The sequence below is a fragment of the Triticum aestivum genome, chromosome 2A (assembly GCF_018294505.1).
Source record: "Triticum aestivum cultivar Chinese Spring chromosome 2A, IWGSC CS RefSeq v2.1, whole genome shotgun sequence".
NCBI lineage: Eukaryota > Viridiplantae > Streptophyta > Magnoliopsida > Poales > Poaceae > Triticum > Triticum aestivum.
This window is the reverse complement of record NC_057797.1, coordinates 634,681,794-634,703,279: the sequence shown is the minus strand read 5'-3', so window position 1 is coordinate 634,703,279 and position 21,486 is coordinate 634,681,794.

The window sequence follows — 21,486 nt, the reverse complement described above, 5'->3', positions numbered from 1 at the left end:
ACAATAAGTTCTGCTAGCACATTTAGTTGACATACACTTGTTTCAAAAAAAAGTTCAGATGCAAAAATATATCTTGTTACAATCAAATGTATTGGCACATTAGAGCTTCACACCTTTAGCTTAGACATAAGTAGTATCCGAGAAGATTGAGTTATTACCTCAAATTAGAGCACATCCAGGCAGTGAGCCCGGTCTCTACTCCCAAAGAAGCAGTGGCCTCCGCCGCGCGATGGAGTAGGCCCTGTGCCATCCATCGTTCCGAGCAACACGGGGAAAGTCTGACATTGACGCCTGTAATGGACATTGTCGATTGACCGCGACACCAGTGGCGGCTGCAGGACTTTGATTGATGGATTGGCCACTGAAAGTGCAACTAATCCCCGGGTGGTTTTGGTAATTCACAACAACATATAGCTCATAGAACTAATGTCCTCTCAAGATTAATATTACAGGAAGTTCAATGAATGGCATGGCATGGACTAGAGATGTGGATCCCTCAAAATGCTAGGGACACATATTGGCAAAAACTCAAGACTCTTCATTTCTGTTTTGGTGATCCAAGATCACATTGAGTCCATAGGAAATCCAATACTATTAAAAGGGGATGAGGTGTTGCTTAATGACTTGCTTGCTCAAATGCTTAGTAATATTTCTCCAAATACCCCCAACCACTTTCTCCATCCAAATATGTCAAAATCCTAAACTCCAACTCAGCCCCACTGATTCTTTCTACCCGGCGCCATCGAGTTCATATGACATAGCCACTGCCAGAAACCCTAACAGTTCGGTCTCACCGAGATGGCCTTGCCAACGCTTTGTGACTTGTTGCATTTGTTTCGGTCTCATTGAGTTATGCGATCGGTCTCACCGAGTTGGCTTGACATTCTCTATGTTGCCTTATTGCTTCATTTCAGTCTCATCGAGTTGATGCAATCTGTGCCACCGAGTTGATGTATGCCCTAAGCCCTAGCACATCGGTCCCACCGAGTTGTTCAAGTCAGTCCCACCGAGATTCCTAACGTTCACATTTTGAACTAAATCGGCCTCACCGAGTTCATCTATTTGGTCTGACCGAGTTGGGTCAAATGTGTGTAACGGTTGGATTTTGTGTGGAGGCTATATATATGTCAGGACCCCGACTCGATGTCACATCGATCTAGCCGGTAACACCTCATATCACTTTGCGGCCTCACGCACGGTATCCCCACGGGTGTCGCCTTACCTTTGCCCGGGACCGTTTGCGCCTTTTGGCTCATGTATATGATAGTGTCGCTAGCATCCATATGATAAAGAGCCCGGGCTGACATGACTAGTCGTAAACCCAAAGTGGCACAGACTTACAGGGACAGGCATCCATGACCCAGCTTCGAACGTGTCGGTCATCAGCAAGTGGGTCCGGGCTGTAGCACTGGGCTAGCAGGACTCCGGTAAACCGGGCTGTAGCGGGCTAACAGGACTCCGGTACTCAAAGCGTGACATTTCCCCGAAGGGACAGACACAGGAACGAAGAAGGACACATGCCGGCCAGCCTAAGTGTTCCAGAGCAGTAGCAAGCTACCATGGCTCAGCGGTAACACTAGGAGACATTTCCCGGTAAGAGAGGCTACTAAAGATAAACAACTAGATAGTCAGATCCCACACATACCAAGCATTTCAATCATACACACAATATGCTCGATATGTGCAAATACAACGAAGCATCACAACATGACTCTACGACACAAGTACTTTATTTAAGGCTCAGGGAGCCATACATAACATACACAAAGGTACGGGTCTCACGACCCAACATACAAGTCATACAGTCATACAAACCAGCAGCGGAAGTAACTTGTCTGAGTACAGACAACTAGTAAAATAAAGGAGGCTTGGAAAGCCTAGCTATACTACGTGGTCCTTCACAAGCTCAGGGTCACCACCTGGGTCTTTAGCCTACTCGTTGATGTCAACGTCTACATAGAACCCATCAGAAGGGGTTGCAGCGTCTTCTGTAAAAATGTAGATTATAGCAACATGAGTACAAGGGTACTCAGCAAGTCTTACATCAGATCCTACATACATGCATGTTATCAAGAAGGGTTGGTGGAGTTATTGCAGCAAGCCAGCTTTGACTCTTGGCTAGGCTATCCTACGATACTCCAACTTGAAATGGTTTTGCGCACACGAGTCCACTACTCACCACTTCAATACACCACCGAGGATCCACCTCCGTCTTCCTACGGAAGAGCCATCCTCGGCACTCACTCTTATCTTGAGGCTTTTAGTAGTTTCCATTTACTTGTCTATGAACTGTATAGGCAACCAAGTAGTCCTTTACCGCGGACGCGGCTATTCGAATAGATCATGTTAACCCTGCAGGGGTGTACTTCTTCATACACGCTCTCACCACTTATCGTCGTTTACACGACATGTACTCGGCAACCTTCAAGCGGAAGCCCAACGTGGGTGTCGGCCACGACCTACCTAATCACCTAAGCCTCCAGTCCAGGTTTATCGCCTATTCAGGTTCCATCCGCAGGGAGTCCGGCCGAGGTTTCCCATACGGCCCCGAACGATGTGAACAGGGTTCCCGAGATACCTAACGGGTATTCGGTACACCCGGCCACGTACCTACCGCATCACAGCCCACCCCTACGGTCAGCGCTGTCCACGGCCTCCAGTAGGCTACAAACACCAGAAACTACTTGCAACTCCTGGACGGAGAACTAGGGTGAATAAGAAGCCGAGAGGGTCCATTGGTTTCGGGCCCAATGCATGGTAGTAGCTGATTCTTAAATCACACATACAGATCTCAGTGCTTAAGGTCGGCTTCAATGAAACAACCCACCATGTACTCCTACATGGCCTCTCATCGATACCTTTACCAAATCGTGTTCACCACACCACTCTCATTACCGACATAACATTTCACTCTAGCCCATCACCCAGATGAACCAGACCTGACACGACTCTAAGCATAGCAGGCATAGCAAGGTAGGAACAACACATACATATGGCTCAATCAACTCCTACACATGCTAGTGGGTTTCATCTAGTTACTGTGGCAATGACAGGTCATGCAGAGGAAATGGGTTCAACTACCGTAGCACACAGCAGTTTGAAACGCGTTGTCTTAATGCAGTAAAAGAGAGCAGGAGCGAGAACATGGGATTGTATCGATATGATCAATGGCTGGTTGCTTGCCTGATGGTTCGATGCACGGATACGGTTCTTCGTTAGGGTAATCACGGTACTCCTCGGAGGCAGAACCTGTCGCAAAGGACATCGATACACAACATCACCAAACAATGTGCAACAATATGATGCATGCATGAAACATGGCAATATGAGTGTGTTGGGCTAATGCAACTAAAACCAGAAGGGTTTGAACAAATTTGAATCAAGGATTCAAATTTCAAATTCAAATATGGCCTTTTAAAGTGCTTTTCCTTGTTCTGCTTGAAACATCAATTTAACTTGTTTGATCATGCATGAAAATAGTACAGATGGATAGATTGGATTTTTCTGATCATTTTTCATATATAATTTGTCCAATTTGGAGTTACAGAATAAAAGTTATGAATTTTTGAAGTTTAAATAATATTCTGGAATTTCCTGATTTAAATTAAATCCAGAAATTATAATTATTGCGCCAGCATGACGTCAGCATGACGTCAGTGGTCAACTGCGGCTGTCTGGGGTCAAACCTGACGTGTGGGGGCCACACGTCAGTGACAGGGGGGTTTAACAGGGTTAAATTAATCCTAATTAGGGATTAGTGGCGCTGGGGCCCACTGGTCAGTGTCAGGGGGTTAACTAACAGTGGTTAGCGCTAATCCTAATTAGCTACAGGGCTGGGCCCACCTGTCAGGGACTCAGGGGGGTCCTGCCGTGGTCAAAGTGGGTCAAACCCACCGGCGACGTGACGCCGGCGAGGCCCGAGACGGCGGCGCGATGCGGGATCGCGCTACAGGGCACGGGCGAGGCCGTTCTTGGGCTCGTTGGAGAGCTCTTGCTCCCGCGCGTCGAACGGTGGTGGTGGCCGAGCCTGGGGTGGCCGGTACCGTCGACGGCGAGCTCGTGAGCGGCGGCCGGAGTTCGGGTGCGGTCGGAGTCGGCGTTGCAGGGGGTTTGGGGAGGCGTTGGTGCGTGCTGCGTGCTCCTAGTGAGGCGTGGAGCACGATAGTGTGCTCGGTTGGGCGCTACGGTGACCGTGGCCACGACGGCGACATCGCCGGCGGCGTGGAGCTCTCGGCCAAGGTGGGGCTAAGGCCTAGAGGTCGAAAGAGACCAAGGGAGAAGGGGGAAACGACTCGGGGGCTCACCGCGGTTGCAGTGGGCGTCGAAGCGGGCTCGGAGACGCGCTGGAGACGGCGAATTCGACGGCGATGATGGTCGGAGCCCGAAGAGGGGAACGGCGACGTGGCGGCGATGCAGGGCTTCCGGAGGCCCGTGAAGCGGTGGGGAGGAAGAGGGGGTTGTGGCGGAGCTTCTGAGCTAGTCGGGGGAGCGAGGGGTGGCCGGAGACGGCTGCTATGGCGAACGTCGGCGACGGTGGGGTTCGGCTGTGTGAGAGAGAGAGCGAGGGAGAGGAGGGAAGAGCCGAGGGCGAGTGAGAGAGAGCAGGGGGGCGTGGCGTCGTCCAGGGGCATCGAGGCGAGGAGGGGAGGGCAGGCAGGCAGGGAGAGGTGGCGTGGCGCGGTGGCGCGCGCGCGCGCCGGCCACACTCCCCTCCCTCTGTCGGGACGAAGACGACAGAGGAGGGAGACGGGCTGGGCCGCCTGCTGGCTGGGCCGGCCAGCTGGATGGGCTGCACAGGGAGGAGCCCAGGTAAGCTTCTCCCTTTTATTTTTTTCTGTTTTCTAATTTCTGACATTTGTTTTGATTTAAATAATATATTAAATCATTTATTTAACTTATGCCAATTTTTGCAGGGGCTAGATATATTATTCCAGAGCTCCTTTATAATTGGCATAATATTTGGACATATATTAATATATATAGAAATATATTTCCAATGCAAATATTTATGCATTAATTCCAAATGCCCAAAATAAATGTCCATGAGCCACTAAAAATATTGGTTTGATTTTTATCTCTGTCCAATATTTTCAGAGAGCAACATGAGCATTTTCTTGGACCCTTTTGGAGAAATTTTTATTTGGGTCATTTTCAAAATGATTCTGAGGGTTTCACAGATCCCCATTTCAAGTTTCTGATGAAAGAGTAAACATGATGCAACACTCTAATGCATGACTAGCTAGGGTGTGACAACTCACCCCCACTCAAAAGAATCTCGCCCCGAGATTTGGGTTCCTCCGGGAAGAAGGCGGGGTACTCAAGTCGAAGACGATCCTCCCTTTCCCAAGTTGCTTCATCCTCAGAATGGTGCGACCATTGTACTTTGAGAAACTTGATGTTATGACGTCGAGTGGTACGCTCGGCCTGATCGAGGATACGAATGGGGTACTCTCGATATGTAAGATTATCTTGGAGATCAAGCGTTTCGTGGTCCACTTCCACGGATAGGATCCGAGAAGCAACGCCTGAGTTGAGAAACGTGGAAGACATCGTGGACTCTGGAGAGATGCGGAGGTAGTTCCAACTGGTAGGCAACTTCTCCTCGTTTGGCGAGAATGCGAAAAGGTCCAATGTAACGAGGAGCCAATTTGCCTTTGATACCGAAACGATGGGTTCCCTTCAGAGGGGTGACCCGAAGATAAGCCTTCTCGTCAACCTCGAAAGTCATAGCCTTATGTTTTCGGTCATATTGACTCTTTTGACGGGATTGGGCTGTTTTCAACTTTTCACGAACGATGCGAACTTGTTCTTCTGCTTCCTGAATCATATCCGGGCCAAAGAATTGTCTTTCCCCGGTCTCTGACCAGTTAAGGGGTGTTCGACACCGTCGTCCATAGAGAACTTCAAAAGGGGCTTTACCCAAGCTAGATTGATAGCTGTTGTTGTAAGCGAATTCGGCAAATGGAAGGCACTTCTCCCAGTCCATTCCGAACGAGATAACAGAGGCTCGAAGCATGTCTTCTAGAATTTGGTTGACGCGTTCCACTTGACCACTCGACTGAGGGTGGAAGGCGGTGCTAAAGGAGAGACGAGTTCCCATAGCATTTTGGAAACTTTCCCAAAATCGAGAGGTGAAAAGACTTCCTCGATCCGAGTTAATTTCCAAAGGAACACCATGAAGGGACACTATTCGGGAGATGTATAAGTCTGCCAGCTGACTAGCGGTTATACTCTCACGAACAGGTAGGAAATGGGCTACTTTGGAAAGACGATCGACCACGACGAAAATAGCATTATTCCCTCTCTTGGTCCTGGGAAAACCGGTAATGAAATCCATACCAATTTTATCCCATTTCCATTCAGGAATAGCTAAGGGTTGAAGGGTGCCAGCAGGCCGTTGGTGCTCTGCTTTTACACGACGACAGACGTCGCAATTTGCAATATACTGAGCAATTTCTCTCTTCATCCTAGTCCACCAGAACCTCTGGCGTAGGTCCTGATACATCTTAGTACTACCGGGATGAATGGTGAGAGGAGATTCATGAGCTTCCTTAAGGATCAAACGCCTCAGGTTTCGCACTTTGGGAACCACTAGTCGATTCCCGAAGTATACGACCCCTTGATCATTAATGGAGAAGCAATTCGCAATTCCTTTCTGAATGTTTCTCTTGATGCGGGAGATTCCCGGATCTACCTTCTGTGCCTTGATAATCTGATCCGTAAGGGTAGGTTTTGCCACCAAGGTGGAGAGAAAACCTTGAGGTACAATGTGAAGGTTAAGCTTCCGAAATTCCTCATGGAGAAGCGGTTGACTTTGTTGTAACATCAGGTTGTTACAATAAGATTTACGACTTAGCGCATCAGCCATGACGTTGGCTTTCCCTGGGGTGTAGGTTATCCCTAAATCGAAGTCTGTGATCAACTCAACCCAACGTCTTTGCCTGAGATTCAAATCCGGTTGGGTGAAAATGTACTTCAGGCTTTGGTGATCAGTGAAAATTTCGCAACGATTACCGAGGAGGTAATGTCGCCAGGTCTTAAGTGCATAGACTACGGCTGCAAGCTCTAGATCATGAGTAGGATAATTCTCCTCATGTGGGTGCAATTGCCGTGAAGCGTAGGCAATTACGTGTCGATCTTGCATGAGAATGCAACCTAGTCCTTGTCGCGAGGCGTCGCAGTAGATAACAAAGTCCTTGGAGAAGTCTGGCGGTACCAGTACGGGAGCAGAAGTCAGGCGTCTTTTCAGTTCCTGAAAGCTGTGCTCACATTGTGGAGTCCACTCGAACTTCTTATCTTTCTTGAGGAGTTCGGTTAGAGGTTTGGCAACCTTGGAGAAGTTCTCGACAAAGCGACGACAATAGCTCGCTAAGCCTAGAAAACTCCGAACTTGCTTGACCGATTCAGGTGGAGTCCAGTTAAGGACGGCTTGAACTCGCTCAGGGTTAACAGCAATACCTTTACCAGATATTACATGACCCAGATAGGTCACTTCTGACAACCAGAATTCACATTTAGAAAATTTGGCATAAAGGCGATGCTCTCGAAGTTTCTTCAACACTAGCCTTAGATGTTCGGCATGTTCTTCCTCGTTCTTGGAGTAGATGAGTATATCATCGAGGTAAACCACGACGAATTTATCCAAATACTCCATGAAGATTGAGTTCATTAACCGAGAAAAGGTGGCTGGAGCGTTGGTTAAACCGAAGGACATGACGGTGTACTCGTATTGGCCATAACGAGTAACAAAGGCCGTTTTAGGAATGTCCCCGTTTCTGATTTTGATTTGATGGTAGCCCAACCTCAAATCCATCTTGGAGAAGACTGAGGATCCAGCGAGCTGATCATACAGGTCGTTGATCCTGGGAAGCGGATATTTGTTCTTGATTGTGACCAGATTGACAGGTCGGTAATCTACAACCATCCGGTCCGTACCATCCTTCTTCTTGACGAATAGGACGGGGCAAGCCCACGGAGATGAACTAGGTCGGATGAAACCCTTTTTCAAGGACTCATCGAGTTGTTTCTTAAGCTCGGCTAGTTCTAGGGGTGCCATCTTATAGGGTCTTCTAGCAATCGGAACGGTTCCTGGAATGAGGTCTATTACGAACTCAACATCCCTGTCAGGTGGAACACCTGGCAATTCTTCTGGGAAGACATCCGGGAAGTCACGGACTACCGGAACGTCCTCAAGGTCTGGCAAAGGGCTGGCGTTAAGAGAATATAATTGTCGCTTGGCTATTCGGGTCAAGACATTGACTATCTTCCCCGAAGGATGGGTGAGTTGAACAGTCCTAGAGAAGCAATCAATTTTGGCTTGATGAGCTGACATCCAGTCCATACCCAGAATGATATTAATATCTGAAAATTTAAGGGCTATCAAAGATGCGAGGAAAACAAGTCTGTCGACTTGGATTTCATTTCCATAACTTACCCTAGAGGTCTGCCATCTAGAACCAGGGGTAGAAATTTCCATAGTGGATGGCATGTCACAGAATGCAACGTTATGCAAACGAGCATAATTTTCGGATATAAAAGAATGAGAGGCTCCTGTATCGAAAAGAACAGATGCCGGGTGGCAATTAACAAGAAGCGTACCGAGAACGACGTTGGGATCCTCTTGAGCTTCTTCGGCAGAGATACAGTTGACATGGCCACGTGTAGCGGTGACCGGCTTGGCGTGGAATACTTTTCCTGTCGGCTTGCCACGGCCAACAGCTTTAGCAGATTGATTGGGGTTGGTCTGGGGACACTCACGCATATAGTGGCCAGATTCCCCACACTTGAAACAAGTCACGGAACTGGTACGTGGAGGAGCATTGTTAGTTGGACCCCCATAGGGCTTGGCCGGTGCAGACTGTTGAACGGGGCGAGGCGCCTGGAAGGATGGCCTCGGTGTGAACCTGGGTGGCAGGGCGGTGTTGGGTACCCACACGCGGCGCTTCTGAGGACCAGCACCGGATGAGGAACCCATATCACGGCCATGCTTGCGTGTTGCGTCATAGTCAGTCTGACCAGTTTCAGCACTGATGGCTTTGTTGACAAGTTTCTGGAAGGATGTGCACTCATGCAGACGGAGGTCGCGGCGAAGCTCAGGACTAAGGCCCTTACGGAACCTTGCTTGCTTCTTGGCATCGGTAGACACTTCCTCAGTTGCATATCGTGCGAGATTACCAAACTCCCTGCTGTAAACATCCACAGAAAGTCGGCCTTGGGTGAAACTGCAAAATTCTTCACGTTTACGGTCCATGAGACCCTCCGGAATGTGATGTTCACGGAAAGCCTCACTGAACTCAGCCCAAGTAGTGACATGGCCCGCTGGGCGCATAGCTCCATAATTCTCCCACCATAGACTGGCGGGGCCTTCAAGATGATATGCAGCAAAGGTGACCTTGTCAGCCTCAGCTACTAGCGCGGAACGCAGCTTGTGAGAGATACTGCGAAGCCAGTCATCAGCGTCGAGAGGCTCGACGGAGTGGTGGAACGTGGGTGGATGCAATTTGATAAAATCACTGAGTGACACCACGTTAGCCCTCTGATGGTGTGCTGTATTCTGTTCAATACGCTCCAGCAAACGGTTGGTCTCCCGCTTGTTTCTCTCAGCTTCCATCATAACCTCGGCTAGTGAAGGAGGATGAGGCAGATTTTCATTCCTGCCTTCACTGCCTTCGGCCTGCTCTTGAGAAGCAGGGTTAGCGCGCGTGTTGACCATCCTAGGTAAACAAGACAATGATTTAGTCAGAATGATAAAATTCCGACATAGGATACAGAATGTAAGGAATAATTCGGAATGCAAGATGATCATCCGTATGACATGGTAAATACAGAAACTGCTTCTTTATTCCATCGTCATACACACCATACAGGGTTTAGTACAAGACCAAACAAAGTACTATTACGGTGAAAGAGGATTACATCTCATCGGAGGCATTCCAAGCTCCTATACATTATTTTTCTACACCTCCGGAAGGAGTACAAACTAGGTCATATCCCACGAGTCACGCGGGACGATAGACGACACAGCTAGTGCGAACTAGTGATACTACCACTAACTCAGACCGATCCGTAGTAGTCCTCGTAAAAGTCACCTCCATAGCCTGGAAGCTCAACATGATCATCCGGAAACAGACGATCTCGCGGAGCTTGTGGACCATAGGGGCTAGGATGAGGCCTTGGACCAACAGACGGTGGCCTGCGGGGACCGCGAGGTGGGGTGATGCCTCCTACATCACGCCAAACCATCACGTCTGGCAGAGCAGATCTCACAGGATAGAGATCGCGCATATCTGAGAATCCAGCTTGCACCGCCGGTGCGAACCGAGTCAAAGTGGCCCAGTGGTCAGCACGGGTATTGAAGAGCTCTAACCTCAAGGCCCGATTTTCACGGTCCTTATCCTCGAGCATCTCAGCAGTGGTGCGAGTCCGTGAATCCTCCTGAGTGGGGTCAGCATAAATAGCCTGGAGATACCCTTGTGCTCCCGGAAGTGATCCTGGCATATACCGGAAATCAGAGTCCCGAAATAGACCAGATCTGACTCGCATAATGGTCATCATAGAGTAGGCGGCGTCCTGCACAGCCATCTCAATAGTAACCCCGAGTCCATAGGAGCAGTGAAGAGGCTCGGTGGATCCAGGATAAGATGGAAATATCCTGACAGTGCAGAGATACTGGCTTTGATTAAAGTCTCGGAATTGCTCTTCGACCGTGTACTCAGGATACCAGCGGTATCCAGCCTCAGTCATTACCCTGACCAACTTGGCAGTATGGCCGGGTACATCTAGGCATCGAGTCAGGCGAACCACTTGATTGGGGTCGCGAGTGGCCATCTGAAAGCACAATCATAATGCAAAGGCATTAGAATTTCTAGCAAAATTTCGGCAGCATAACAGCTGTAAATGCTCAAGAAGGATTTTGAGACATTTGACAAAGGATTTCGTACACACTCAACATCATCATATCAAAGTTCTGAATCCATTCTAACAACATAATGTGGTAGTAGAACTGAACTAGGCTTGTATCCATCAAACTTATAAGGTACTACTGATTGGTAACACGTGATCCTGATAGAGAGAATAGATCCTAATTCCTTAACCCCCGGTGGAAGAATGGACTGACTCAGATCAGAATGTCATGAGATAAAGGAGTAAAAAGAGCCTTACGTTCCATCCCACAATCAATTCCCCTACATATAACTAAAGAATTTCTAGACTCAACATCGACCAGTTTGGCTTGGAGAACCTACAGGCAGTCCGGCTCTGATGCCAACGCTGTCAGGACCCCGACTCGATGTCACATCGATCTAGCCGGTAACACCTCATATCACTTTGCGGCCTCACGCACGGTATCCCCACGGGTGTCGCCTTACCTTTGCCCGGGACCGTTTGCGCCTTTTGGCTCACGTATATGATAGTGTCGCTAGCATCCATATGATAAAGAGCCCGGGCTGACATGACTAGTCGTAAACCCAAAGTGGCACAGACTTACAGGGACAGGCATCCATGACCCAGCTTCGAACGTGTCGGTCATCAGCAAGTGGGTCCGGGCTGTAGCACTGGGCTAGCAGGACTCCGGTAAACCGGGCTGTAGCGGGCTAACAGGACTCCGGTACTCAAAGCGTGACATTTCCCCGAAGGGACAGACACAGGAACGAAGAAGGACACATGCCGGCCAGCCTAAGTGTTCCAGAGCAGTAGCAAGCTACCATGGCTCAGCGGTAACACTAGGAGACATTTCCCGGTAAGAGAGGCTACTAAAGATAAACAACTAGATAGTCAGATCCCACACATACCAAGCATTTCAATCATACACACAATATGCTCGATATGTGCAAATACAACGAAGCATCACAACATGACTCTACGACACAAGTACTTTATTTAAGGCTCAGGGAGCCATACATAACATACACAAAGGTACGGGTCTCACGACCCAACATACAAGTCATACAGTCATACAAACCAGCAGCGGAAGTAACTTGTCTGAGTACAGACAACTAGTAAAATAAAGGAGGCTTGGAAAGCCTAGCTATACTACGTGGTCCTTCACAAGCTCAGGGTCACCACCTGGGTCTTTAGCCTACTCGTTGATGTCAACGTCTACATAGAACCCATCAGAAGGGGTTGCAGCGTCTTCTGTAAAAATGTAGATTATAGCAACATGAGTACAAGGGTACTCAGCAAGTCTTACATCAGATCCTACATACATGCATGTTATCAAGAAGGGTTGGTGGAGTTATTGCAGCAAGCCAGCTTTGACTCTTGGCTAGGCTATCCTACGATACTCCAACTTGAAATGGTTTTGCGCACACGAGTCCACTACTCACCACTTCAATACACCACCGAGGATCCACCTCCGTCTTCCTACGGAAGAGCCATCCTCGGCACTCACTCTTATCTTGAGGCTTTTAGTAGTTTCCATTTACTTGTCTATGAACTGTATAGGCAACCAAGTAGTCCTTTACCGCGGACGCGGCTATTCGAATAGATCATGTTAACCCTGCAGGGGTGTACTTCTTCATACACGCTCTCACCACTTATCGTCGTTTACACGACATGTACTCGGCAACCTTCAAGCGGAAGCCCAACGTGGGTGTCGGCCACGACCTACCTAATCACCTAAGCCTCCAGTCCAGGTTTATCGCCTATTCAGGTTCCATCCGCAGGGAGTCCGGCCGAGGTTTCCCATACGGCCCCGAACGATGTGAACAGGGTTCCCGAGATACCTAACGGGTATTCGGTACACCCGGCCACGTACCTACCGCATCACAGCCCACCCCTACGGTCAGCGCTGTCCACGGCCTCCAGTAGGCTACAAACACCAGAAACTACTTGCAACTCCTGGACGGAGAACTAGGGTGAATAAGAAGCCGAGAGGGTCCATTGGTTTCGGGCCCAATGCATGGTAGTAGCTGATTCTTAAATCACACATACAGATCTCAGTGCTTAAGGTCGGCTTCAATGAAACAACCCACCATGTACTCCTACATGGCCTCTCATCGATACCTTTACCAAATCGTGTTCACCACACCACTCTCATTACCGACATAACATTTCACTCTAGCCCATCACCCAGATGAACCAGACCTGACACGACTCTAAGCATAGCAGGCATAGCAAGGTAGGAACAACACATACATATGGCTCAATCAACTCCTACACATGCTAGTGGGTTTCATCTAGTTACTGTGGCAATGACAGGTCATGCAGAGGAAATGGGTTCAACTACCGTAGCACACAGCAGTTTGAAACGCGTTGTCTTAATGCAGTAAAAGAGAGCAGGAGCGAGAACATGGGATTGTATCGATATGATCAATGGCTGGTTGCTTGCCTGATGGTTCGATGCACGGATACGGTTCTTCGTTAGGGTAATCACGGTACTCCTCGGAGGCAGAACCTGTCGCAAGGACATCGATACACAACATCACCAAACAATGTGCAACAATATGATGCATGCATGAAACATGGCAATATGAGTGTGTTGGGCTAATGCAACTAAAACCAGAAGGGTTTGAACAAATTTGAATCAAGGATTCAAATTTCAAATTCAAATATGGCCTTTTAAAGTGCTTTTCCTTGTTCTGCTTGAAACATCAATTTAACTTGTTTGATCATGCATGAAAATAGTACAGATGGATAGATTGGATTTTTCTGATCATTTTTCATATATAATTTGTCCAATTTGGAGTTACAGAATAAAAGTTATGAATTTTTGAAGTTTAAATAATATTCTGGAATTTCCTGATTTAAATTAAATCCAGAAATTATAATTATTGCGCCAGCATGACGTCAGCATGACGTCAGTGGTCAACTGCGGCTGTCTGGGGTCAAACCTGACGTGTGGGGGCCACACGTCAGTGACAGGGGGGTTTAACAGGGTTAAATTAATCCTAATTAGGGATTAGTGGCGCTGGGGCCCACTGGTCAGTGTCAGGGGGTTAACTAACAGTGGTTAGCGCTAATCCTAATTAGCTACAGGGCTGGGCCCACCTGTCAGGGACTCAGGGGGGTCCTGCCGTGGTCAAAGTGGGTCAAACCCACCGGCGACGTGACGCCGGCGAGGCCCGAGACGGCGGCGCGATGCGGGATCGCGCTACAGGGCACGGGCGAGGCCGTTCTTGGGCTCGTTGGAGAGCTCTTGCTCCCGCGCGTCGAACGGTGGTGGTGGCCGAGCCTGGGGTGGCCGGTACCGTCGACGGCGAGCTCGTGAGCGGCGGCCGGAGTTCGGGTGCGGTCGGAGTCGGCGTTGCAGGGGGTTTGGGGAGGCGTTGGTGCGTGCTGCGTGCTCCTAGTGAGGCGTGGAGCACGATAGTGTGCTCGGTTGGGCGCTACGGTGACCGTGGCCACGACGGCGACATCGCCGGCGGCGTGGAGCTCTCGGCCAAGGTGGGGCTAAGGCCTAGAGGTCGAAAGAGACCAGGGGAGAAGGGGGAAACGACTCGGGGGCTCACCGCGGTTGCAGTGGGCGTCGAAGCGGGCTCGGAGACGCGCTGGAGACGGCGAATTCGACGGCGATGATGGTCGGAGCCCGAAGAGGGGAACGGCGACGTGGCGGCGATGCAGGGCTTCCGGAGGCCCGTGAAGCGGTGGGGAGGAAGAGGGGGTTGTGGCGGAGCTTCTGAGCTAGTCGGGGGAGCGAGGGGTGGCCGGAGACGGCTGCTATGGCGAACGTCGGCGACGGTGGTGTTCGGCTGTGTGAGAGAGAGAGCGAGGGAGAGGAGGGAAGAGCCGAGGGCGAGTGAGAGAGAGCAGGGGGAGGCGTGGCGTCGTCCAGGGGCATCGAGGCGAGGAGGGGAGGGCAGGCAGGCAGGGAGAGAGGTGGCGTGGCGCGGTGGCGCGCGCGCGCGCCGGCCACACTCCCCTCCCTCTGTCGGGACGAAGACGACAGAGGAGGGAGACGGGCTGGGCCGCCTGCTGGCTGGGCCGGCCAGCTGGATGGGCTGCACAGGGAGGAGCCCAGGTAAGCTTCTCCCTTTTATTTTTTTCTGTTTTCTAATTTCTGACATTTGTTTTGATTTAAATAATATATTAAATCATTTATTTAACTTATGCCAATTTTTGCAGGGGCTAGATATATTATTCCAGAGCTCCTTTATAATTGGCATAATATTTGGACATATATTAATATATATAGAAATATATTTCCAATGCAAATATTTATGCATTAATTCCAAATGCCCAAAATAAATGTCCATGAGCCACTAAAAATATTGGTTTGATTTTTATCTCTCTCCAATATTTTCAGAGAGCAACATGAGCATTTTCTTGGACCCTTTTGGAGAAATTTTTATTTGGGTCATTTTCAAAATGATTCTGAGGGTTTCACAGATCCCCATTTCAAGTTTCTGATGAAAGAGTAAACATGATGCAACACTCTAATGCATGACTAGCTAGGGTGTGACAATATACCCCTCCACCCCCTTCTCCATTTATGAGAGAGCCATCAGAACATTCTACACTCCAGCATACATTTTCTGAGAGAGAACCACCTACTCATGTGTTGAGATCAAGATATACCAATCCTACCACAAGAATCTTGATTTCTAGCCTTCCCTAAGTTGCTTTCCACTCAAATCATCTTTCCACCATATCCAAATATGTGTGAGAGAGAGAGTTGAGTGTTGGGGATACTATCATTTGAAGCACAAGAGCAAGGAGTTCATCATCAACACACCATCTATTACCTTTTGGAGAGTTGTGTCTCCTAGATTGGTTAGGCGTCACTTGGGAGCCTCCATCAAGATTGTGCGGTTGAACCAAGAAGTTTGTAAGGTCAAGGAGATCGCCTACTTCGTGAAGATCTACCCGGATGAGGCAAGTCCATCATGGGTGATGGCCATGATGGGATAGACAAGGTTGCTTCTTCGTGGGCCCTTCTTGGGTGGAGCCCTCCGTGGACTCGCGCAATCGTTACCCTTCGTGGGTTGAAGTCTCCACCAGCATGGACGTACTATAGCACCACCTATCGGAACCACACCAAAAATCTCTGTGTCTTCATTGCGTTTGCACTCTCCAAACCCCTCCCTTTACCTTCATATGCAATGTTCTGCTACACTCTTAAAATTGCATGTGTAGGTTGATTGCTTGACTTGTGCTAATTGCTAAAATATGCCCACAACTAAAATTGGGAAAATGTTAGATTTTTATTTGGTCAAGTAGTCTAATCACCCCCCCCCTCTAGACATGCTTTTTATCCTACAACCACTTCTTTGACATGCACGAAGACTCGATACAGGTACATACCTAACATGGTCCGCGACGGCCGTGGTGGGGACGAATAGTACAACCCAGGTTCCTGCACCGGTATCTCAACACCAATCACCTTTAGTATGGTGGACGGCTTCTTCATCCATGCCATAACCGTCAAGGCTCAGTTATCTAGGGGAACAAACATACTTAAGTGCTCACCTCCTAGGTCATTGATAAGCCCATTCATGCACTCGCTCTTCCAAGCCCGTCGAGGCATGCCGTGGAAGGTAAGCTTTGTTAAAAACTCAAGCTCAGAGGGCACCGAGCCCCATCTTGGGTGCCACTAGTCGAAGCTGACCAACACATCATTGTAGAAGAAACGCCTGGAAGATTCGAACACATGACTGCAGTCCAATGTTGTCTAGAACCTGACGAACAATTAGCGAGTGGCGGACTGACTTCGACGAGCAAGTCACTTATTTGGATGCTATGCGCAATGCCAATAGCTTTGACCAGGCTGTCCAGCGAGACGGGAGGCCAGTCACCATTGATGGTTACCACCAACACTTTGCCAGGAAACTAGTCGTCAAGCGTCGCCATGCCGTTTTTGAGCGACATCATGCAGCGCCCGAAGGCAGGATGGACCTCAGGATCTCCGCTCGGAGATCCGTGTTGACCAGCTACATGATAGTGCACTTGAGTACATGGAGTAGAGGAGGGGTATTTGGGGAACTGGAGTAGGAATCGAGATTCCAGAGGTGGGGGCGAGGGATTGGGGATGAAAAGGTAGCATGATTTTTGAGCGCTCTTGGTGCGCAAGCGCTCCAAAACACTAGTGGCGCCCACATGTCGGCCTCAGAGTTCAATTTTTTAGCGGCTGGCCTCAGAGCTCATAACTCGCATGTTTGGCATTACATTACTGCTCGGCCCATATTCAACGACACCTCACTTGACCCAAAAAATGTACATCATTGAAAAGTCACTAAGCTCAAATTATAACTTGAAAAAGGACACACACACACACACATAGAGAGAGAGAGCACTGTAGAAAGGCGATGCCCTCATTTAGCCCATCAAAAGTTCGAAACAAAAAAACAGTTCGAAACAATGATATATACAACATGCAAACACTGACTACTGACTAGTACTGACAAACAGCGAGACATGAAACTGAACACTAGAGAATGGTGATGCCCTCATTTAGCCCATTAGCAGTTCAAAACAAAAAAAATTCGAAACAACAATATATACAACATGCAAACACTGGCTAGTTACTACTACCGACAAACAGCGAGACATGAAAGTTCATAAGAAGTCTTGCTACACCACTAAAACACACCCATCTACAGTGCTCAGACTTTGGTGATCCAGACACAAATCACAAAGTTCTAAACAGAGCAAACTAATACATAGTAAAAGTGATGCAGACGAGGATGGCTAAATTACAAAGAGTCTGCAAAACAAAAGAGAACATTACCCATCCAGAACAAGCAGTAAAGACAGCAAGTCATTCGAAGAGGGAGAACTAGCTCCCCTTCAGCCACCAGTGATTCATAGACACCAGGACACCACCCTTTCGAGCAACAGTCCCATTACCTATCAACTTGAAGGCTTGAACCACATCACTTGCTGTCGGAGTTCAGACCTCCAATGATCAAAGTTAATCCAGATGTCTTTCAGATTCCCGCCTTCTTTTGGCTCCAGGCTGTATCATTGATAATCAGGGGTGGGTGATTCCATCAATCAAGGGCTCGCCATGTACACATAGTTTTCCCTAGCAAACAGAGCATGTCTGCCATCAAGATCCTTGCCAAGGGTGATCTTCTCATTAATCAAATAATTGAGTCTGAGAAACACATAGTGTGAACCAAGGCTGTTTATCTGCCTCCAACTCAAAAATCTTGAAGCCTCCAACCATTCCTCTAATACTCATGGTTTTCATTGGCTTTTTCGTGTTCTTATTTTTTTCTTCGGTTTTGTTTGTTTCTTTCTCGTTTTCATCATTTTTTTGTTTTCTCTCGTTTTCACTATTTTTCTATGCACATTATTTTGGATATATCTAATATATTTTTCTAATACATATTTAATATTTTTCAAATACACGATCAACATTTTTTTAAACCTTGTTAACATTTTTTCTGTACAAATTTAAAAAAATTCAAATGCTTGATTAACATTATTCAAATACAAGATTAAGATTTTTTGAATACATGGTGAAATTTTTTTATTTACACATTTTAACATTTTTCAAATGTTTGATTAACATTTTTTTGCATGCATGGTCAACAGTTTTTCTATACACATTCAATATTTTTCAAATGATTGACTAACATTTTCAAAATACTTGTTTAATATTTCTTGAATATAATACAAGATTTGGTTTTGCATACATGGCCCACATTTTTTATACACATTTCACATTTTTCAATTGCTTGATTAACATTTTTCAAATAGTTTTAGCACTTTTTTCAATATAATGCAAGATTAATATTATTCACATACATGGTCAACATTTTTCTATACACATTCATCATTTTTCAAATGCTTGATTAACATTTTCAAATACTTTCTTAATATTTAGTTTAAATGCTTCATTAACACCTTTTAAATACATGATCAACTTTTTTTCACACACATTGTATAATTTTCGTATAGATGGTCAGCATTTTTCCTATACAGATTTAATTTTTTAATATACTCCCTCCGTCCGAAAATACTTGGCATCAAAATTGATAAAAAGGGATGTATCTAGAACTAAAATACATCTAGATACATCCCCTTTTATCTATTTTGATAACAAGTATTTCCAGACGAAGGGAGTATATGTTTAGAATATTTGAAAGTGTAAATAAAAGTAATAAAAACTAAAAAGAAAACAAAAATTGTGAGAAAAAACCCGGCAGTTGCCTTCCGCGAACCGGGCCGGTCCATTCGCGTCGTCCTTCAGCGTAACCTGGCTCTATCTCACGCGAGGTGGGAGGTCCTAGGGACCTCCTAAGTGGCGCCTTTAGCGCCACTTGTAGAACGGGCGCAAACTGCGCCTCCTTGCTGGGCCGGCCCATGTAAGTCAAGTGATCCATTCTCCCCCCCCCCACTCTGGTCGCCCGAGCGGCTAGTTCTCGAAAGAAACAATGGTCGCTCGAGCGCAGTTTGACCGGTCACCGACTTTTTAAAAATAAAAAGAAAAAACAAATCATGAATTAGAAAAATGTTCACGGTTTTTGAAAAATAATTAACAAATTTCAAAAAAAGTTCATGAATTTGAAGAAAAACATTGAACTTGAAAAAAGCTCATCGATTTTCAAAAAATTCCATCGAATTCAAAAAAAGTTCATTGACTTTAAAGAAAAAGTTCATTGATTTCAAAAAAGTTCATCGAATCTGAAAAAGGTTCGCTGAAATTGAAAAAAGTTCATGGATTTTTGAAGAATTTCATCAAATTTGGAAAAAGGTTCATAAAAATGAAAAGAAGTTCATCTAATATGAAAAAAAGCTCATCCGTTTCTATAAAAGTTCACTGAATTTGAAAAAAAGTTCATCAACTTTCGAAATAGTTCATCGAATTTGAAAAAGCAATTCATTGATTTTTAAGAAAACGTTCATCGAATTTCAAAATTAGTTCATATAATTTGAATGAATGTTCATCAAATTTAAAAAAGTTCACGGATTTCGAAAAATAGAAAAATAAAAATTAGAAATGTAAAGGAAAAAGGAAAAGGGAGAAATAAGAAATAGAGAAAAGAGAAAGAAGAACAAGAATAACAGAACTAAAAGTTGTAGTTAACCACGTAGGTATGTGTGGTGGGGTGGCTACCATAGCTAGCTCACAACGAGGAGGTCGTGGGTTTGAAATCTATGCCTCGCATGTTTTTTGCAGCAGTTTAAACAGAAGAAAGGAATGGGATCTGGGCCGGCCCGCGGCCGCGCGGCGGCGTGCGCCAGTTTGCACACAACAAAGAACCGACGCTTAAGGCGCCGTTTAGGGATTGTCGAGTTCCTATGGGACGCATTCTACGTCAACTAGTTGCGGTTTCGCACAGTGGGTTTCGTTCGCGGGCTGACTGGGCCGTGATGCGCAGTATATCACGGAATTGGAAAATACAAAAAGGTAATGGCGCACGCTTACTGACGAATCAAACCCTGAACCTCCCGCTGTTGTGCGCACCACGATAGCCAACAGACCAATCAACGTTTTTGTGACATATAAGCAGCACAGTCTTTTAAGAACTATGTATCCGTATGGACATGTTGTAGGTACTATAGGACTACTGTAGCTATTATATTTTTAAAAAGATGAACATGAAATATTTATTTGAAATCGTGAACATATTTTGAAAACTATGGCATTTTTTAAAAATTACTAGCAATTTTCTGAAATTATAAACAAGAACATTTTAAAATTTCAGAATTGAAACACGGACATTTTTTCAAATTTTGAACAAGAGAACATTTTTTTAAAACTGAGAACAAATATTGGAAATTTTCAAACAAAAGAAACAATAAAATTAACAACAACAAAGGAAAGAAAAATAAAAACCAAAAAGAAACAGTGAACATATTTTGAAAACGCGAACATTTTTTAAAATTACAAACAGTTATTCAAAAGGAGAAATTTTATCAAATTCCCCGAACATTTTTTTATTTACGAACAATTTTTGAAAACAGGAACATTTAGCAAAATTTCTGAACAAATTTTCAAAGAATTATAACATTTTGAAAAACAGGATCATTGGTTGGAATCATGAAAATTTCTTGAAACAGGAACATATTTCCAAATCCCATAACAAATTTGGAGAAGTGAACATATTTTGAAACTCCTGAACAAAATTTGAAGACACAAACATTTTTTGAAACTTGTGAACAATTTAAGAAACTGGGACATTTATTGAAACTCTGGAGAAAATCAAAACATGAACATTATTTTGAATTTGCGAACTATTTTTTAAAATAGGAATATTTTTTTAACGCCTGATCATTTTTTGGAAAGTTGTGAAATTTTGAACAAAAGCTTTCCCATTTTTTTTGAAAAACAAGAACATTTTGGAAAATCCCGAATATTTTTTTTAAAATTATGAACAATTTTCGAAAAACATAAATTTTGAAATTTTGAACGTTTTTTTAAAAGCAGGAACATTTTTGAAAATTAAGAACAAAATCTGAATATGTACTTAGTTTAAAAAGACGAAATAACCTTGACAAAAAGAACTAGAAAACGAAAACGAAAAGAAAGAAGAAAGTAGAAAATGAAACAAAAAAACCAGTTCAGGGAACCTTCTAGAAGGTTCCCAAAACCGCTTGGCG